This window comes from Rhinopithecus bieti, unplaced genomic scaffold, assembly GCF_001698545.2.
Source record: "Rhinopithecus bieti isolate Rb0 unplaced genomic scaffold, ASM169854v2 scaffold_18477, whole genome shotgun sequence".
Taxonomy (NCBI): Eukaryota; Metazoa; Chordata; class Mammalia; order Primates; family Cercopithecidae; genus Rhinopithecus; species Rhinopithecus bieti.
The window spans coordinates 478,896-496,903 of record NW_016809209.1 but is presented as its reverse complement, the minus strand read 5'-3'; the positions used below and the strand labels follow the sequence as shown (position 1 = coordinate 496,903).

Here is an 18,008-nt window from a genome sequence, read left to right as displayed (position 1 = left end):
AAATGATAACAGCCTTTGACAAAAGCAATTGAAAGCTCCCTCCTCCTCGAGACATTTTTTCCAAATTGCTTTAGTCTCCTTTTTTCTTCAACCACTGTACGTTGAAATGCCCCATGGCTGCTGGTCCTCAGTCCTCTTCCCTATCCATACTCATGGATACTTGGATCCAGTCCCATGTCTTTAAATAATATCCATGCTGATGACTCCCAAATTTCTCTCTCTAGTTAATCTTCTTTCCTTAAGTGCAGACTTGTATATCAAACTGCCTATTATTTCCCCTGGATACCTAATTGACATTTCAAACTAACAAGTCCAAAACTGTCCAAATCCTTCTTAGTTGCTCGCACCACAAACCACATCAGGGAGTTATCCTTGACTCCCCCTTTCTCTTTCACCATACCTCCAATTTTCAGAAAATCCTTCAAAATTTAGCCAGAATTAACGCCACTTCTTATATCCACTGCTACTACTCTGGCCCAAGACTGCTATATTTCTAAAACACAGCAGCCAGGATAAATCTTTTTTACTATTATATTTTTTATTTTGCCTATATACTGAAATTTACTTTATTATATAGAAAATATAATTTTTAAGGCTTTATTAGACATTCTAAGATATTTTAATCTTAGGTTTTATCATCCAGATTCTTTCCAAAGAAATATATTCTACTTCGTAATGAAAGTTAATGAGAAAATGATATTTGGCATGTAGGATTCACTTATAGGACAGTTTTCAGTGACATGTTAAAATTATTCTATAAAATGATGAAGAGTTAAATAATGACATCAGGGTTACAGTTTTAATAGTTTTATTCAAACTATTTTCTTAAAAAATTTTCAAACACACACAAAATTACACAGAGATGATCCATATACACACTTACCACCTAGAATCTACACTGCATATTTTGCTATAATTGCTTTGTCACACATCTATCTATTGCTCTTTCCATCCATCAATTCATCCAAAACTGGATGCATTTCACAGAATGATCTTGTAGGATGAAGGCCAAATTATGTCACTTTTCTGCAAAAGCTTTCCATTTCATTTAAGAGCAAAAGCCAGTCCTTAAAATGGTCTCACAGGCCATAAATCATTTGGCCTTCTTACTTCTCTGACCTCTTCTATTGTTTTCTTCCTGGATATTCTCTGAACATGCTAGACACACTCCAATCTTAGGCCTTAGCTATTCCCTCTTCATGGACTGTACTTCCTGACATTTATTTGGTTAACTCTTTCACGTCCTTTGTGGTTTTGCTCCAATTTTATCTTTCAAATGAGGCCTACATCAACCACTCTGACACTACAGTCAGGCGTCATATAATGATGTTTGGTTGATGAAGGACTACATGTATAAAGGTGGTCCCATAGATTGTAACGGTGCTGAAAATTCCTATTGTATTGCCTAGGGGTGTCTTGGTGACTAACCCTGTGCAGGCTTAGGCTAATGTGTATGTTTGTGTCTTATTTTAAAAAGTGAAAAAGCAACTCAGACCTCAACTCTACAAAAAATTCAGCCAGGTGTGGTGGCTTGTGCCTGTAGTCCCAGCAGTTACTGAGGACATTGATGTGGAAGGATTACCTGACCCTGGGAGGTCAAGGTTGCAGTGAGCCATGACTGCACCACTGCAATTCAGCCTAGGCAACAGAGTGAGAAAAATAAACAAATAAAAGAAAAAAATATTTTATATAGCTGTATAATGTCCCTGTGTTTTAAGCTAAGTGTTAATACAAAAGAGTAAAATATTTAACAAAATTAAAAAGTTTAGAAAGTAAAAAAGTTACAGTAAGCTAGGGTTAATTTATATTAAAGAAACATTAAAGAAAGAAACTTAGGAGGGGGAGGAGGAAAAAAATAAACTTAGTGTAGCTTAAGAGCACAGAGTTTATAAAGTCTATAGTAATGCACAGTAATGTTTTAGGCTTTCAGATTCACTAACCACTCACTGACACACCCAGAGCAATTTCCAGTCCTGCAAGCTCCATTCTTGTTAAGTGCCCTATACAGGTGTACCATTTTTATCTTTTATATCATATTTTTACTGTACCTTTTCTATGTTCAGGTATGTTTAGATATATAAATACTTACTATTGTGTTAAAACTGCCTACAGTATTCAGTATGGTAACATGTTGTACACTTGTACAGGTTTGTAGCCTAGGATCAATAGGTTATACCATACAGCTTAGATGTGTAATAGGCTAGACCATCTGGGTTTGTGTAACAACCTGTACTCCCTGTCTACTTGCTGTCCCCTTGCACAGCTTTACTTTTTCTTCTTCCCTTAGTAGTTATTATCCTATAATTTCCTTATGTTTATTCTGTCTGTATTGCCAAGCCTGCACCATAAAGGCAAGTGTTTTTGTCTGTTTTGTTCACAAATCTATCCCAAACTCTTAGAATAGTGTCTGCACATAGTAGGTCCCTATAAATATTTGATGAATTAAGGTATATTGAGTACCTGCTAGGTACTAGGTACTCTACTTAGTATTTTAAATATATAATCTCATCTAATTTTCACAGTTACTCTACAAAGTATGTAGTGGTACCCCTAAATTTAGATAAAGAAACTGACATTAACAGAAGACAATCTGCCTACGGTTACATAGTAGTGAAGTTTTTAGATCTGATCATGTCTAAAATTGCTTCAATGGTTCTATGCAATTTTGGATTTATCTTCTTTTCTTATTCTTTTTTTAAAGTAACATTTTTAAAAACTCTAATAAAGTAGGCCAGGTGTGTGGCTCATGCCTGTAACCCCAGCACTTTGGCAAGCCCAGGAGGGTGGACTGCTTGAGCCCAGGAGCTCGAGACCAGCCTGGGCAACATGGAGAAATCCCATCTCTATAAAAAATTTAAGAAATAGGTCAGGTGCGGTGGCTCACACCTGTAATCCTAGCACTTTGGGAGGCTGAGGCAAGTGGATCATCTGAGGTCAGGAGTTTGAGACCAGCCTGGCCAACATGGTGAAACCCTGTCTCCACTAAAAATACAAAAACTAGCTTGATGTGGTGGTGGGTACCTATAGTCCCAGTTACTTGGAGGCTGAGGCAGGAGAACCACTTTAACACAGGAGGCAGAGGTTGCGGTGAGCTGAGATCGTGCCACTGTACTCCAGCCTGGATGACAGAGCAAGACTTTGTCTTAAAAAAAATTTTTTTTTTAAGAAATAGATGAGTGTTGTGGCTGGTGCCTGTAGTCCCCGCTACTCAGGAGGCTGAGGTGGGAGGATCACTTGAGCCCGGGAGGCAGGGGTTGCAGTGAGCCCTGATCTTGCCACTGCACTCCAGCCTGGGTAACAGAGTGAGACCCTGTCTCAAAAACAAACAAAACCCCCCACAACTATCACAAAATATACTAAATGTTCATTGTGTTCTTTATAGAATAATTTCAACTAATAAATGCAGAAACAATTATAGAATTAGAAAAAAAAATCACAGTTTTGCAATCTCTGGAGCTAGGCACCATCAATGGCTGGTAAAATCACTTGAAAAGGATGAGTGTGAGACTGACATCACTTCAATCCACCACTCAATCTTAGCATAATTTAATGTGGAACAAGAATATTATGTTTGTGATATGCACACCATTGTCTACAAGTATTCATGTCCCAAAAAACTTAATTTGAATGTAATCAATCATCTAGCTCTAATGACCAGTTAACTAGAAATATGTGGAATTAAAAAACAAGACATTAAGAAGAAGCAATCTGCTAAACACACAATGTGGACCACTCTTCAGGAAAAAATTATCTAACAAATCAATGACCATCTCCCTCCCACTGCCACAAAAAAAAAATGTGTGTTATGGGGTGAAGGGCAGGCAGAAATGTTTGGGATAAGAGACTCAAGAGACATAATAACCACACATACATGTGAACTTTGTTTAGATCCTTATTCAAAAAGTGACTCTTGAGGCAATCAGAGAACAGATATTAAGGAATTAGCTAATTTTATTAGGTGTGATAATGGCATAATGGTTGTTTTCAAGATACTTACCTGTTAGAAATTCACATTTAAGTATTTATAGGTGGGATAATGTGATGTTTGGTTATCTACTTTAAAATACTCCAGCCCTCCTTTCCCTTCCCCTCAATAAAAAGGAAAAGAGGAAATGAGATTGGCAAAATGATTAAATATTGTTAAAGCTGAGCAAGAGGTACATAAGTTATATACTTACATACTACTACCTCTTATATTTTGTATATATTTTGCATATTTTGTATATATTTTATATATTTTGAAAATTTCCATAATAGTTTTCTTAAACTTCATTGTAGAAAATATAAAATATATAAAAAAAGCAAGAATATTAAAAATATCCAGAATTCTACCTCTTTGGGTGAACTATAACATTTTGATGAAAATAATGTGCATGAGTACATGCATGTATATTTAAAATAAAACTGGTATTATATACTTTTTTAAAAAATATTTTAAGTTCTAGGGTACATGTGCACAATGTGCAGGTTACATATACATGAGCCATGTTGGTTTGCTGCACCTATCAAAATCGTCATTTACACTAGGTATTTCTTCTAATGCTATCCCACCCCCAACCCCCCACCCCCTGACAGGCCCTGGTGTGTGATGTTCCCTGCCCTGTGTGCAAGTGTTCTCACTGTTCAATTCCCACCTATGAGTGAGAATATGCTGTTTGGTTTTCTGTCCTTGTGATAGTTTGCTGAGAATGATGCTTTCCAGTTTCATCCATCTCCCTGCAAAGGACATGAACTCATCCTTTTTTATGGCTGCATAGTATTCCGTGGTGTATATGTGCCACATTTTCTTAACCCAGTCTATCACTGATGGACATTTGGGTTGGTTCCAAGTCTTTTGCTATTGTGAATAGTGCCACAATAAACATATGTGTGCATATGCCTTTATAACAGCATGATTTATAATCCTTTGGGTATATAACCAGTAATGGGATCGCTGGGTCAAATGGTATTTCTAGTACTAGATCCTTGAGGAATCGCCACACTGTCTTCCATAATGGTTGAACTAATTTATACTCCCACTAACAGTGTAAAAGNCTAATGCTATCCCACCCCAACCCCCCACCCCTGACAGGCCCTGGTGTGTGATGTTCCCTGCCCTGTGTGCAAGTGTTCTCACTGTTCAATTCCCACCTATGAGTGAGAATATGCTGTTTGGTTTTCTGTCCTTGTGATAGTTTGCTGAGAATGATGCTTTCCAGTTTCATCCATGTCCCGGCAAAGGACATAAACTAATCCTTTTCATGGCTGCATAGTATTCCGTGGTGTATATGTGCCACATTTTCTTAACCCAGTCTATCACTGATGGACATTTGGGTTGGTTCCAAGTCTTTTGCTATTGTGAATAGTGCCACAATAAACATATGTGTGCATATGCCTTTATAACAGCATGATTTATAATCCTTTGGGTATATAACCAGTAATGGGATCGCTGGGTCAAATGGTATTTCTAGTACTAGATCCTTGAGGAATCGCCACACTGTCTTCCATAATGGTTGAACTAATTTATACTCCCACTAACAGTGTAAAAGCATTCCTATTTCTCCACATCCTCTCCAGCATTTGTTTCCTGACTTTTTAATGACTTTTTAACTTTTCTGTTGCCTGTTCTTTTAATAAAATGTAAGGATCTAAACACAAAACAAGCAAAGGAATCCCTTGCTTATCGCATTCAATGGTCTAATAATGCAGAATTTTAATGACTGCATAGTGTTCTAACGTGTGGATATATTATAATTCATTTAACCAAGTGATCATTGTTAAAAAGCTATTTCTAATTTTACTTTTTACTATTTGACTTTTTGAGATGGAGTCTTGCTCTGTCACCCAGGCTGGAGTGGAGTGCCGTGATCTCGGCTCAGAATTCTGCAGCCTCCATTTCCCAGGTTCAAGCGATCCTCGTGTCTCAGCCTCCCGAGTAGCTAGCATTAGAAGCGCACACCACTGTGCCCGACTAATTTTTGTATTTTTAGTAGAGATGGGGTTTTGCCATGTGGTTTTGCCAGGCTGGTTTTTAACTCCTGACCTCAAGTGATCTGCCCACCTCAGTATCCCAAAGTGCTGGGATTACAGGTGTGAGCCACTGAGACTGGGCTATTTTTAATTATTTTAAATAACCTTGAGATAAACATCCTATACATAGAATTTTATGTGGATCTGAGGATATTATATATACTTTTAAAAAGTTTTAAAATACTGTAAACTCCATATTATATATATTCTTTTATATCATTTTACATGCTTAAATAGTACTCCATTTTACGTAATATGTCAGGAGTTAAGTCATCTCCTGCCACTGGATGTTTACAATATTATTGTTTCACTATTATGTAGCTCTGTGGGAGTGCTTAGAGCTTTAAGGTATTATTTCATGAGGAACCCTCAATTATATATAGATCCTCCTTCCTGGGTCAAGCATTTATTCAGAAGAGTTCTCCAATCTTCTTTCTGAGGATGAATAGGTCAGGCTGCCAGAATTCTATGTTAGTGGGTGTCCAGGGAATAAACTTTTAGTCTCCAGCAGGGTGGGGGAAGAAGATCTGAGCATCTTACTACTTCTAAAACAGTCTTGCAACCAATCCGATGTTTAGGCCCACCTGTACTCCCACTTTCTGAGATAATTGATGCCTCTAATTCCTGAGACTTTCTGACATTCTGTAGCAAATCAACCTGTTTCTGGGTTCTCATTACTGCCACCTTAGATTTCTGCCTTTTCTAGTCTGAATTTGTAACCCTTTAGTGAAATTTAAGGGGACTACAGGAAGGAATGGTAGTAAAGATTTATATTCTATCCACTGTGTTTTAAGGTTGAAAATTCTTTACATGTTTATTGGCCATGCATATGTGTGACCATGAAAGAGAGAAAAAAAAAAAAAAAAAAAAAAAAAAAAAAAAAAAAAGGAAAAGCAAGAGTGAGAGCAAACTGTTCCTGTCCTTTGCTCAATTTTCTACAGGGATGATAATTTTTTTGTAATACTGCTTCTCATATTAAGGATATTAACCCGCTAGTATGTACTGAAAAAAGTCACAGGATGGTGATATAAAAAAACTGCTGCTTGCACCTTTAAGTCTTAATCAGAAGTCCCAATATTCTTGAGTTGCACTGGTTCCAGAATTCTCAAGGGAGAGGAAACAAAGGACCATTACACAGAAAAAACCCAAACAACAAAACAAAAACAAAAATTTCACAATTGCCATCCCTGTATTAAGTGTTTTGTTATGTTCTGAGTATCTGTGTCTTCCCCAAAAATCATAGGTTGAAATGCTAACCCCCAAGAAGATGTGATTAAGAGGTGGGACCTTTGGGAGGTGATTACGTCATGAGGGCAGAGCCTCTCTATAAAAAGAGGCCTAATGGAGTTTGTTAGTCCTTTCCACAATGTTAGGTTATATTAAAGACTGTCAACTAGGAAATGGGGCCTCAGCAGACACCAAATCTGCCAGTACTGTGATTTTGGACTTCTCAGCCTCCAGAACTGTCAGAAATAAATTAGTGTTGTTTATAAACCACTCAGTTTATGGCATTTTGTTATAGCAGAATGGATGGACTAAGACAATTATCAACTTGAGCTTTTGTTTTTTGTTTTGTTTTTTTTTTTTTGAGGCGGAATTTCACTCTTGTTGCCCAGGCTAAAGCGCGATGGCATGATCTCGGCTCACCACAACCTCCACCTCCCAGGTTCAAGCTATTCTCCTGCCTCAGCCTCCTGAGTAGCTGGGACTACAGGCATGTACCACCATGCCCGGCTAATCTTTATATTTTTAGTAGAGATAGGGTTTCTCCATGTTGGTCAGGCTGGTATTGAACTCCCGACCTTAGGTGATCTGCCTGCCTCGGCCTCTCAAAGTGCTGGGATTACAGGTGGGAGCCACCGGGTCTGGCCAAAACTTGAGCTCTTATACAGGAAAAAAAAAAAATAATAATAATCCTGAAGTACCAATAACCAGGCATGGTGGCTCATGCCTATAATCCCAACATTTTGGGAGGTCAAGGCAGAAGGATTACTTAAGCTCAGCAGTTCAAGACCTGCCTGGGCACCTTAACGACACCCTGCCTCTACAAAAAAAATAAAGTTAGCTGGGCATGGTGGCATGCATCTGTAGTCCCGACTACTAGGGAGGCTGAGGTGGGAGGATCACTTAAGCCTAGGAGGTCGACGCTGTGGTGAGCCATGATTGCACCACTGCACTCCCACCTGGGTGACAGAGTGAGTCCCTATCTCAAAAAAAAAAGTACAAAGCATTTATGTGTATGGGATGTCAGTCAGATCTGCTGAGTTTATTGACTTTTTTTTTTTTTGCTTTTGCCAGGATTGAAGAGTTCTTTCATGGATGTGAAGAACAGATTATATTCTATTCTTCTTCACATATCTTCAAAATTGGCAGCCAAGTTGTGATGCCAGAATCCTTACTGTTAGTAGTGACAGTTAGTAAGCTCGCAAGCAGCCGAGAGAAAACATCTTAATTTTCAAGTTTATCAGGTTGAAATCAGAGTGCTGGCACTTCGAAAATCTTGCTTTGACTTATAAATTTATAAATGAAACAAACTGATACAAAAGCCAAAAACAGAGAATAAGCATGAAATAATGTCATATGCTTTCTTCTAACAGTGACTACATTTTCAAAGAAAGGAGAAAATGGAAAACTGACTGGAGGGAGTACTGCTCTAAGCAGATATTTTATAACTAAGTACTTATTTCAGAAAAAGAAACCTGACATTTCATCTAGCATTATGAAACCTATCAGGTCAGGGTGTTGCTTACCCTATACCTGCTGGATTTGAATGGACAAACTGAACTATTTTTGACCAACAATAACACTTTCATATGATTCAACACAGAGCAAAGTATTACCAGATATCAAAAAACTGAAAAGGTATTCAAAATGAATATAGAGCATGATTTCAAATGGTAAGTCAATTCCTTCATACTAAGACCACATACACACGTGCATAATTTCTCACAAAATATAAACTAGCAGGCCTTCTGCAAAGCACAAATGACTATGTCACTATCTTCAGGATCCATGAACTTCAAAAACCTTTCATTCAACCTTCTATTATCTATTATAATATTTAAGAAAGCAGAGTTTAAAATAATGCTACTTTTATATCTCTGCTTCTGGAGAAGATGACAGGTTGGGTTAAAAAAGAATAGGGGCAGGTTAATTAACTTTAATTAACTGGAAAGTTCAGGGCAAAATACATAGAGCTCCTGTCTACCTCTACCATTTCCCACTTACTGTGGTGCAGAAAAGCTTTCCCTTTCTTTAGTATCTTTTAAACATAAAAGACTGGAAAATTTTAAATATAGGATTTTTATAAAGTGATTAAAACAGCCACTTTGCAGAGAATACGTTTTGTCAAGCTTTAGTTTAGCAAAGTAAATTCTTAGGGGAAATACATTTTCATTCCATGAATAATGCAGTGTTTTCTTTATAGAAAACAATGTAACAACCAGGCCAACATTTTAAAATTTTCTTTGGAAAATAATTCCTGAATTTGAAGCTTTAACAATATAGCTTCAAAAATTCAGAAGCAATACACACCACCTTATGATACGGTTTTTGCTTTGCTCTAGCAGAAATCCTCTGAAGTCTCAATCCCCAGCATAATGTCTCCCAGATGTCTCAACTAGTTGCCATGCCAACTAAAGCAGCTTAAATTAAATGAGGTCCTGAAAAGGCACCTGCATCACTCCAGGTCTGTTGCACATTAAATAAAGCTCTCTTGACAGGGATTCAGAGGTGCCATTAACTTGAACAGCATCTATCTGATTATTGTTTCTGAGAAATTTAACGAGGGTCTCCAAACAAGAGTGAAAACAGGTTGCTCCTTCCCTCTCCCGGTCTTTCTAAATGGGACAGCCACTCCAACAGCTGGTGCACCCACTGGGTCAATGAACTTGCTATGGCCCTTTAAGTTACCATTGGATGAAGATAAACTACAGGACCAAAGTTAAGGCTTTCAGAAGAATATGAGCAGATTAACCACCTCTCCTACTTAAACATGCCATTAAAAATATGATTGTTAAAAACACACTGTGCATGGTATGCCAACCTCAAAGTGATTTGAACAGCCCTACTATAAAACAAATTGCTGCTGATTGCAGCAATTAGTTAAGTAGCTCCATGAAATATGGATTCCAAATGTACTGATTTGCTTCAAAAAAAACCTGAATGATGCAAATGTTTTGGTGGGGGTGGGGGAGGAGGGTAGCTCTGATGTCTCAGGCGCCCAAGAGAAATAACAATGTCTCTGTATTGTTTTAAAGAGTTAATTTTTAAAAATAATATTTCAAGCTTTTTTACTGCTTTCTCATGTTAGTCACTGGAGAACATCACTTAAAAGAAACACAAACTTGGGCTAGAGAGGTTAGATTCTTTACCAAAGGTCACATTCCCAGTCAGTAAAAAGCCAAGACTAGCTCAGGTTTCCTGACTCCTCATCTAGTGCTCTCTCCACTCCCACCAAGCTGTTTCCCATGGAAACTTGCCTTTACAGGTCTGTTATTCCAATTTCTTAACCAAATATCACCACCATATGCAGGTTTCTATGAAACAAAAAACAGTTGAATTATTCTTAATTATGGGCTATAAGGAGAAGAAAAGGAGAAAGGATGTTAATGTTTATTTGAAGCTACTATGTGCCACTTTATATGTGATCTCATTTAATCTTCATAACACCTACTTTATAGCTGCTGTATTTCTATTTAAGAAATAAGCACACTGAGGCTGGGAGAGGTTAAGCTGCTCTACACAGTTTGCATTTAAATCTAGACTGTAATGATTCTGAAGTCTGACCCTTTCCATGAAGTTATATTACCTCTATTTGTTTACTATTAAAAGAGAAAATGAAATACATGAGACTGCCATTACTTAAATGTTGCAAAAACCAGGCTTCAAGCAAAATCAGAAAATCAATATTGTATTACATAATGTGGTATTCCTTTTCTTGCCATGTTTTTTCCAAATAAGAAGTCACTGTCTTCATTCTCCAACAAATTTTGAATAGCAGCATGTACAAGATGCCAATCTAGGTACTAGAAATGCAGTGGTGTACAAGACAGCCCACTGCTTTCACTGAGAAACTCAACAGCCTAACAAGGGAGACACACAATTAAACAAGCAACTGCAATTCACTCAAAGATTACAACACTGTTACGGCTATTCATCTCATAAAGCTCCTTAGGTTCTGCTTTCGAATTGAATAAGCCAGACTTGCCATCATAGAGCCACCAGGAATAAAAGCAACAAAGTTGCACAACAAAGATATATTCTTCTAAAGAGATAAATCCCTAAATTAGAATTACTAATTTCCAATAACTAAAGAGATTTCAACAAGTGAGAAACCATCAAAAAAAAGCTTTCTTCAGCACCTACAAATTACTGAATCAGATGTGCAAACTAGTTGGCAATTTATCTATACTGTATAAAAAAATATACACTCATATTTGGTTTCCTAAAATGGTTCATCCTTAACAAATTTATTTAAGCCAGGCACAGTGGCTCATACCTATAAGCCCAGCATTTTGGGAGACCGAGGCAGGAAGATCGCTTATAGTCAGAAGTTCGAGACCAGCCTGGGCAACATAAAGAGATCCTGTCTCTACAAAAAAATTTAAAAATTAGCTGGCTGTGGTGGTGTGCACCTGTATTCCCAGCTACTTGTGCCTAAGGTGAAAGGATTTTAAGTTTAAGCCCAGGAGGAGTTCGAGGCTGCAGTGAGCCCTGATTGCCACTGCACTCCAGCCTTGGTGACACAGCAAGACCCTGTCTCAAAAAAAAAAAAAGTTTTTTAAAACAACATGAAAAGTAATAAAATAAAATGAACATTTATTGAGTGCTCACTATTTGCAAGACACTTCTTTAAGTACTTTATATGAACTAGTTCATGAATCCCCACAACACAAGTAGCAGGTTATGCTAAAAAACTAATTTTTCTCTTTTTGAGGTTTAGTCTTTCCTTTCGGAAGAAATTGAATCCAAAGACACCTGAAGTAACTGCTCAATCCACCCAAGTACTTTTATGCATTTCTTCCAGCACCTGAATTTTAGTTTTAGCTCTGTTACTGGCAGAACACAACCACAAATAAGAAATAATCCCACATTTGCAGAGGATTTATCTGTTTGCTGAAAAGTATTTTTGAGCTTACCATGCCACTTTTAACATAGGTCACCTCATTTAATCCTTATAACAACATGTGGCTATTTCCACATAACAAGTCTAAACTGCTAGTGAAGAAATGTCTGACAAATAATGATACCCTTTTGACCAATGACTTAAAAATAAAAAGGATAAAAAAATCAAGAGGCAAATTTTGCTACCTCATTCTCTTTGTCTCAGTGTCTTTTTCCACCTCCTGAGTATTTACTTCCTTCAAGTCTTTTACCTCTTACCCTTCTTTAGTCAAATTATAAAAATAATCTTGACAATACAAGAAACATTTTCCCTGCACTTATGAATCATACATGCTTAAATAGCTTCATATCCTCTCATATTTTTTAAGTGCATGAGAACTAAAAAGTTAGTGTATACATATGTACAAATGTTTATATGCATGTGTACAAAAGAAAAGGAACTCCTGGCTACTTCTGTGTGTGTGTGTGGCGGGGGGGGGGGACAGGGCTTGGACTAGTAGCCCTTTACAGATTTGTTTTTAAAGTCTAAATTAGAGATTGCTGGAAATATAGGACAGGCCTTTGATGGTAGATAAAAGTTAAAAATATAAGTTTGGGAATAATTAGATACAGTAAAAAATAAGAATTTCTACTTTCTACTAAATGAAATATGCCACACTGAGGTATTTATTTGCATTTGGTTACAATCTTCTTTTTATTCGCATAAAAGTTTATCTTAAAATTTTTTTTCCATTTCCTTCTTTTATTAAAAAACTTGGATATTAAAATTATGGAAGCTTGTCACCATTAATGGGTTGCAAATTCAACCTTAAAAACATGACATTCTTTAGAATAATGCAACCAGTGTCAGCAGCTGAACTGTTAGTGGACAGTGCCCAAATATAATAAGCAGCACATCCTGCTAGATTTCCACAGAGTTTGCTGAGAAGAAAACGTTTTCATGGAGGACAGAATTTGAGGCAAGAAAAAGCAAGAAATGAGACCTCTTCTGAAGATCAAGGACATTAGGTGGGAACACATTAGAGATATCAAAAAGGGAGAGAACAGAGACGGGTGCTCAGAATTAAAAATAGGCCTGTACAATTTTCTCTGATGCAAAAAAGATTATGGGCAAGAAGACCAGGAAACTAATCTACAGCCTGGCAGCCATCTACACCTTAATGATAAGCCTCTCCTGACCTCTTGCTCCAATTAAAGCAGATCTGTACCAAGATCAATATTTGTTTAACCCACCTCTATGATGCTGCATCTATTTTAGGAAGTAATTTAAGAATGCATGATAATCAGCCTCACACCAGAAATACTGACTACCCCAACTGTCAAAGGTAATTCTTCAGAAAAAGCTACACAGTCACCACAGAAACAAATGCTGACATCAAATTCTGACCTTCAATTACAAATAAGATGATTGAGTACTTTTCTGTTTTTAGGAAGTCATGATTACTCAGGCAGTCTCAGAGCCTGCAGGACTGGTGCCAACAGCATCTTTGTTTAACCATCATCATTAGCATCAATAAACACTGACTGGGTACTAAGTGGGTGTAGAGAACATGTTAACTCAATGACAAGACAGAGAAAAAAGATGGATGAACGCAAGGCAATAGCCAAGAGGTTGGAAAAAGACTGACACTGACATGTAAAAATCAAGGAGAGGGCAAGAAGGCGCAAAATATTTTAATGTAAATGAACAAAGAAGTCTGACTGAAAAACAGCTTAAATTTACTGAAATTTTCTGTGTTAGGCATCCAGCTTTAAATTTATTTTGCCTCATCTACTCCTAATTACTGTAAGAAGTAAGTCCCATTATGGGTTCCCATTATATAGATGAGCAAAGAGGTTTAGAGAGGTAAAGAAATTAATCAAAGGTCTTAGCTAGCGTGCAGTGGACATGGCACTAGATCACAGCCCTTGTTCTTGTACTCTGTCCTTCAAAAGATAAACTTCAAAAATAGAAAACTAAAGAAAGAGGTAACAACAAAACAATTCTACTTTGTGAGAGGGAGAAGGCCTGGAAATTGATTTTAAATGAGGAGTTAACAGGTTCAGCAGGGGGAGGCGGTATGTTTGTTGTAGGCTTTGGAATCAAAATGACCAAGGTTAGAATCTTGACTCTGCCACTTAGTAGCCTGATAACATTAGGTAAGTTAAACAACTTCTCTGAGTCTGTTTCTGCATTTATAAAACAGGTACAGGGACACCTACTACACAGAGTTACTGCTAGGATTTAGAATCACATATAAATGCCTGGCACACAGAAAATGAATTAGGTGGTAGCCGCTGTCATCATCATCATCATCATTATATGAGGGAGGAGGGGAGATGAGTTTTTTTTAAACATCAATACAGGCTAGGTGGTATGCCAAATGTTCTACATACGTTAATTCATTTATTCCTTAAAAATAGCTCTGTAAGAATATTATATCCATTACCATTGAGGAAACTGAGGCTTAGGGAGGCGTATCAAATAACTTTTGAAAGTCAAAAGCTAGTAAGTGGAGGGAAAAAAAATCAGGATTTGAACTCAGGGCTGCCTAATATCGAAGTCCACAGGCTTTTTCAAAATGTATGATTGTGCCTCTATTTCTTTCCAACATTCTCTCCAGGGAAAAAAACAAAAGAATATAAGGAACAAAGAAATTGGTGACCACTCAAAAAAGCTCCTTTTGGTCTGGTACAGTGGCTCATTGTAACCCAGCAACTTTTGGAAGGCTGAGAGATGGGCAGATCACCCTGAGACAATCAGGAGTTCAAGACCAGCCTGGCCAACACGGTGAAACTCTGTCTCTACTAAAAAATACAAAAATTAGCCAGATGTGGTTGTGGGCACCTGTAATCCCAGTTACTCAGGAGGCTGAGGCAGGAGAATCCCTTAAACCCTGGAGGCGGAGGCTGCAGCAAGCCGATATCATGCCACTGAACTCCAGCCTGGGGTGACAGAGTGAGACTCTGTCTTTAAAAAAAAAAAAAAAAAAAAGCTCCTTTAAGTCACTGTGATCTCAAAAGGAAAGACTAGGTAATCTCAAAAGTATATCACCATTGAAGAAGGAGAAAACTTTATTCACTTTTATTAATGTGGTCTCATGCAGGGTTTTGGCATCAAAACATGTCCATGACAGACACATTCCTTTAGAGTTTACTCATTCATTCATATAAGGACAAAAAGCCCTTTCTTAGACTAAGAAAGGTTTCCTACAGGACATATTTTTGACAGATGGGAACTTGAGGGAACAATTAAAAGTATTAGTTTCTGTGAGACCTCTGAGAACCTTCACACAGGGTAACTCCTGGTTTTGGTAAAGGGTTAATAACCTGAAGGGTTTCTTAGTCTTGAGCTCAGGGTGATAAATATTACCTATCAGATTAATATTCTTCATATTTAACCCTAATTACAGAAAAATATTAATATCCTATAACTAATTAAAGTCCCCATATCCCCCCAAAACAAAAGCACACATTAAGAACCCCAAAACTTTGCTTACTCATGCAAATCATGTTTTCTTTAGAAAAAAAAAACACCACTTCAGCCTGATCCTATTTTCTACCATCTGGTTCTCCTGCCACCTCTAAGTGAGGTAAACTATCAATTAAATATATAATTTTTAAACCCACTGCCAAAGACACAATTCAATATTTTTGATTAATACTTAATAATGACAGGCACAGAATATGTAGAGAGCAAAATAATATCAGCAGTACATAAATAAACTGTACACTGGCTAAAATTCAGATTTGTGCTAGTGTGCTATAAGTCTATTAAGTTTCCTGAGGTACTGCTCTCAAATAAATTCAGCTGACAGCAGGAGACTCAGCTGGTCTATGAAGTGCCTAAAAGCCCCACTGATTCTCCATATCCTCCAATTATGGCAAGTCTGATATATTTCGTGGCTTCTGAAACCTCTAGGTCTCCACGAAACACATGCCTCCTGGTGTCTAGCAACCTTAAAAAATAAAGTCAACACAGTGGGACATGACAAAAAGATGAAATAAATACAGTCCCATGAGCTTCGCTAAACTCTCACACCTGAATTAAATATGTCAAGAGGCTAATAATCAGAAGGTTAACCAGAAGGTTAAGCAGTTCAGGAGAATGATAATGGGGTTATGAGGCTTTTCAGAAGCTCAAATTAAGTGTGGCTTTGTTGTTATTCAATATTACCGTCTAACAGTTGGGAGCACTGACAGCATTTCATTCCCACCAGCTGGGAAGTTTTAGAGCTATATTTATTTTTTAATGGAGAGGTGAAAAGACTAGATTCAAGCTTTAGTTTTTTTTTTTCTGGCTTAACTTGGAACGCAGGTGTTTCAAAGAGCTAGCGTGAATAAGTTGTTCCAACTATAGTGACTCTCTTCAAAGCGGAGAGGAAAAAAAAATCCAGCTGTTGAGTTTGAACTTTAAACAATTCTTTAAAACAATTTCAGGATTTGCTATACACTAAAGCCTAAGTAATCGTTATGCAGACAGGAAGGCCTTTTAAATGAACTAAAAGAGGTGATGTAACTTTCACTACAGGGCATCATAAGGGGAGTGGTCCTTGGGATCTCAGGCTGAAAGAGAAAATTATGTCGTGTATGGATGGAGGTCAATTTTCCATCTTCCCATGTTCAGGCCTGCCAACATACTATGACTTACATTTTTCATAACTTTCAGAAAAAAAGAGGAAAAATAAAGCTGATTCATTACACAGCATTTAGAGAGTCAATAAGAACTGGGAGAATTTACAAAGTATTAAAAATAAGTGCTTACTAATGACAAGGTGTTGTGTAAGTATGTCATAATAAAGCACTGCTGAATAAACACTTGATAACAGACAGCTAACCATTGTGGACAGTTCAAGTTGTGCTTATAAAAAAGTTGTGATACTGTCTTATGTAAAAAAACTATCAGGTCAAAAGCTTTTGCCACCTAGAGTTCAGAAGGACAGTGGGCTGGCTTCCCTGCTCAACTGAAGTCTGAGAACATATTTAATGTTCCAAGTGCAATGAGCTACTGATGTTGTATGAAGTTCTAATGATGTGTTAAAAACTTTCAGATAGCAAAATAAAGATATTTACTTGGTTTATCTGAGTTGGGAAAAGAAAATGGGAACATATTGTATCAAATTATTTCCTACAGAATGAATATGGACAGAAAGTAGGGTCTGAAAACCCTACTTTAATTCCTAAACTCTCTACTGATTTCAGATAGAAACTTAATCATTCTTTCTTCATTTAATATGGACAGAAACTAATGCTAAGTCCAATTACAAAAAAAGAAATCTTACAATATTAAATATTTATCAAGTAGGTCCCATATGGGTCAAAGGTTCTACAATCCTTTTTTAAAACTTTTCATCTTCGGCTAGGCACGGTGGCTCACGCCTGTAATCCCAGCACTTTGGGAGGCCGAGGCAGGTGGATCATGAGGTCAGGAGATCGAGATTATCCTGGCCAAAATGGTGAAACCCTGTCTCTATTAAAAATACAAAAATTAGCCAGGCATGGTAGCATGTGCCTGTAGTCCCAGTTACTCAGGAGGCTGAGGCAGGAGAATCACTTGAACCCGGGAGGTGGAGCTTGCAGTGAGATGAGATCACGCCACTGTACTTCAGCCTGGGCGACAGAGCGAGACTCCGTCTCAAAAAAAAAAAAAGTTTTCATCTTCAATGTGATATATATTGGAACAAATATGAGTCAGGTGACTTTTTCAAAAGACACAGTAAACTTGGTTTAATAAACCGTAGTACATAGATGCCCAAGCCTGGCCCCCTCAAGCCATAAGTTCTCTTATATGACAAGTACATGAATGACAGTTAAAACATGCTTAAGTGATCACATAGTTAAGCACTTTAAGCATTAACATGCTTAGGCAACTTAAACACAAATTCTGAAATCCT

At 37.3% G+C, this 18,008-nt stretch overlaps 1 protein-coding gene across 3 annotated transcripts in view; it reads right to left on the bottom strand.

The window, feature by feature from the left end:
* The window catches only part of NLK (nemo like kinase), a 158,776-nt gene that overhangs the window by 41,338 nt on the left and 99,430 nt on the right, over positions 1-18,008 (bottom strand). The gene's annotated exons all lie outside the window — the stretch shown is intronic.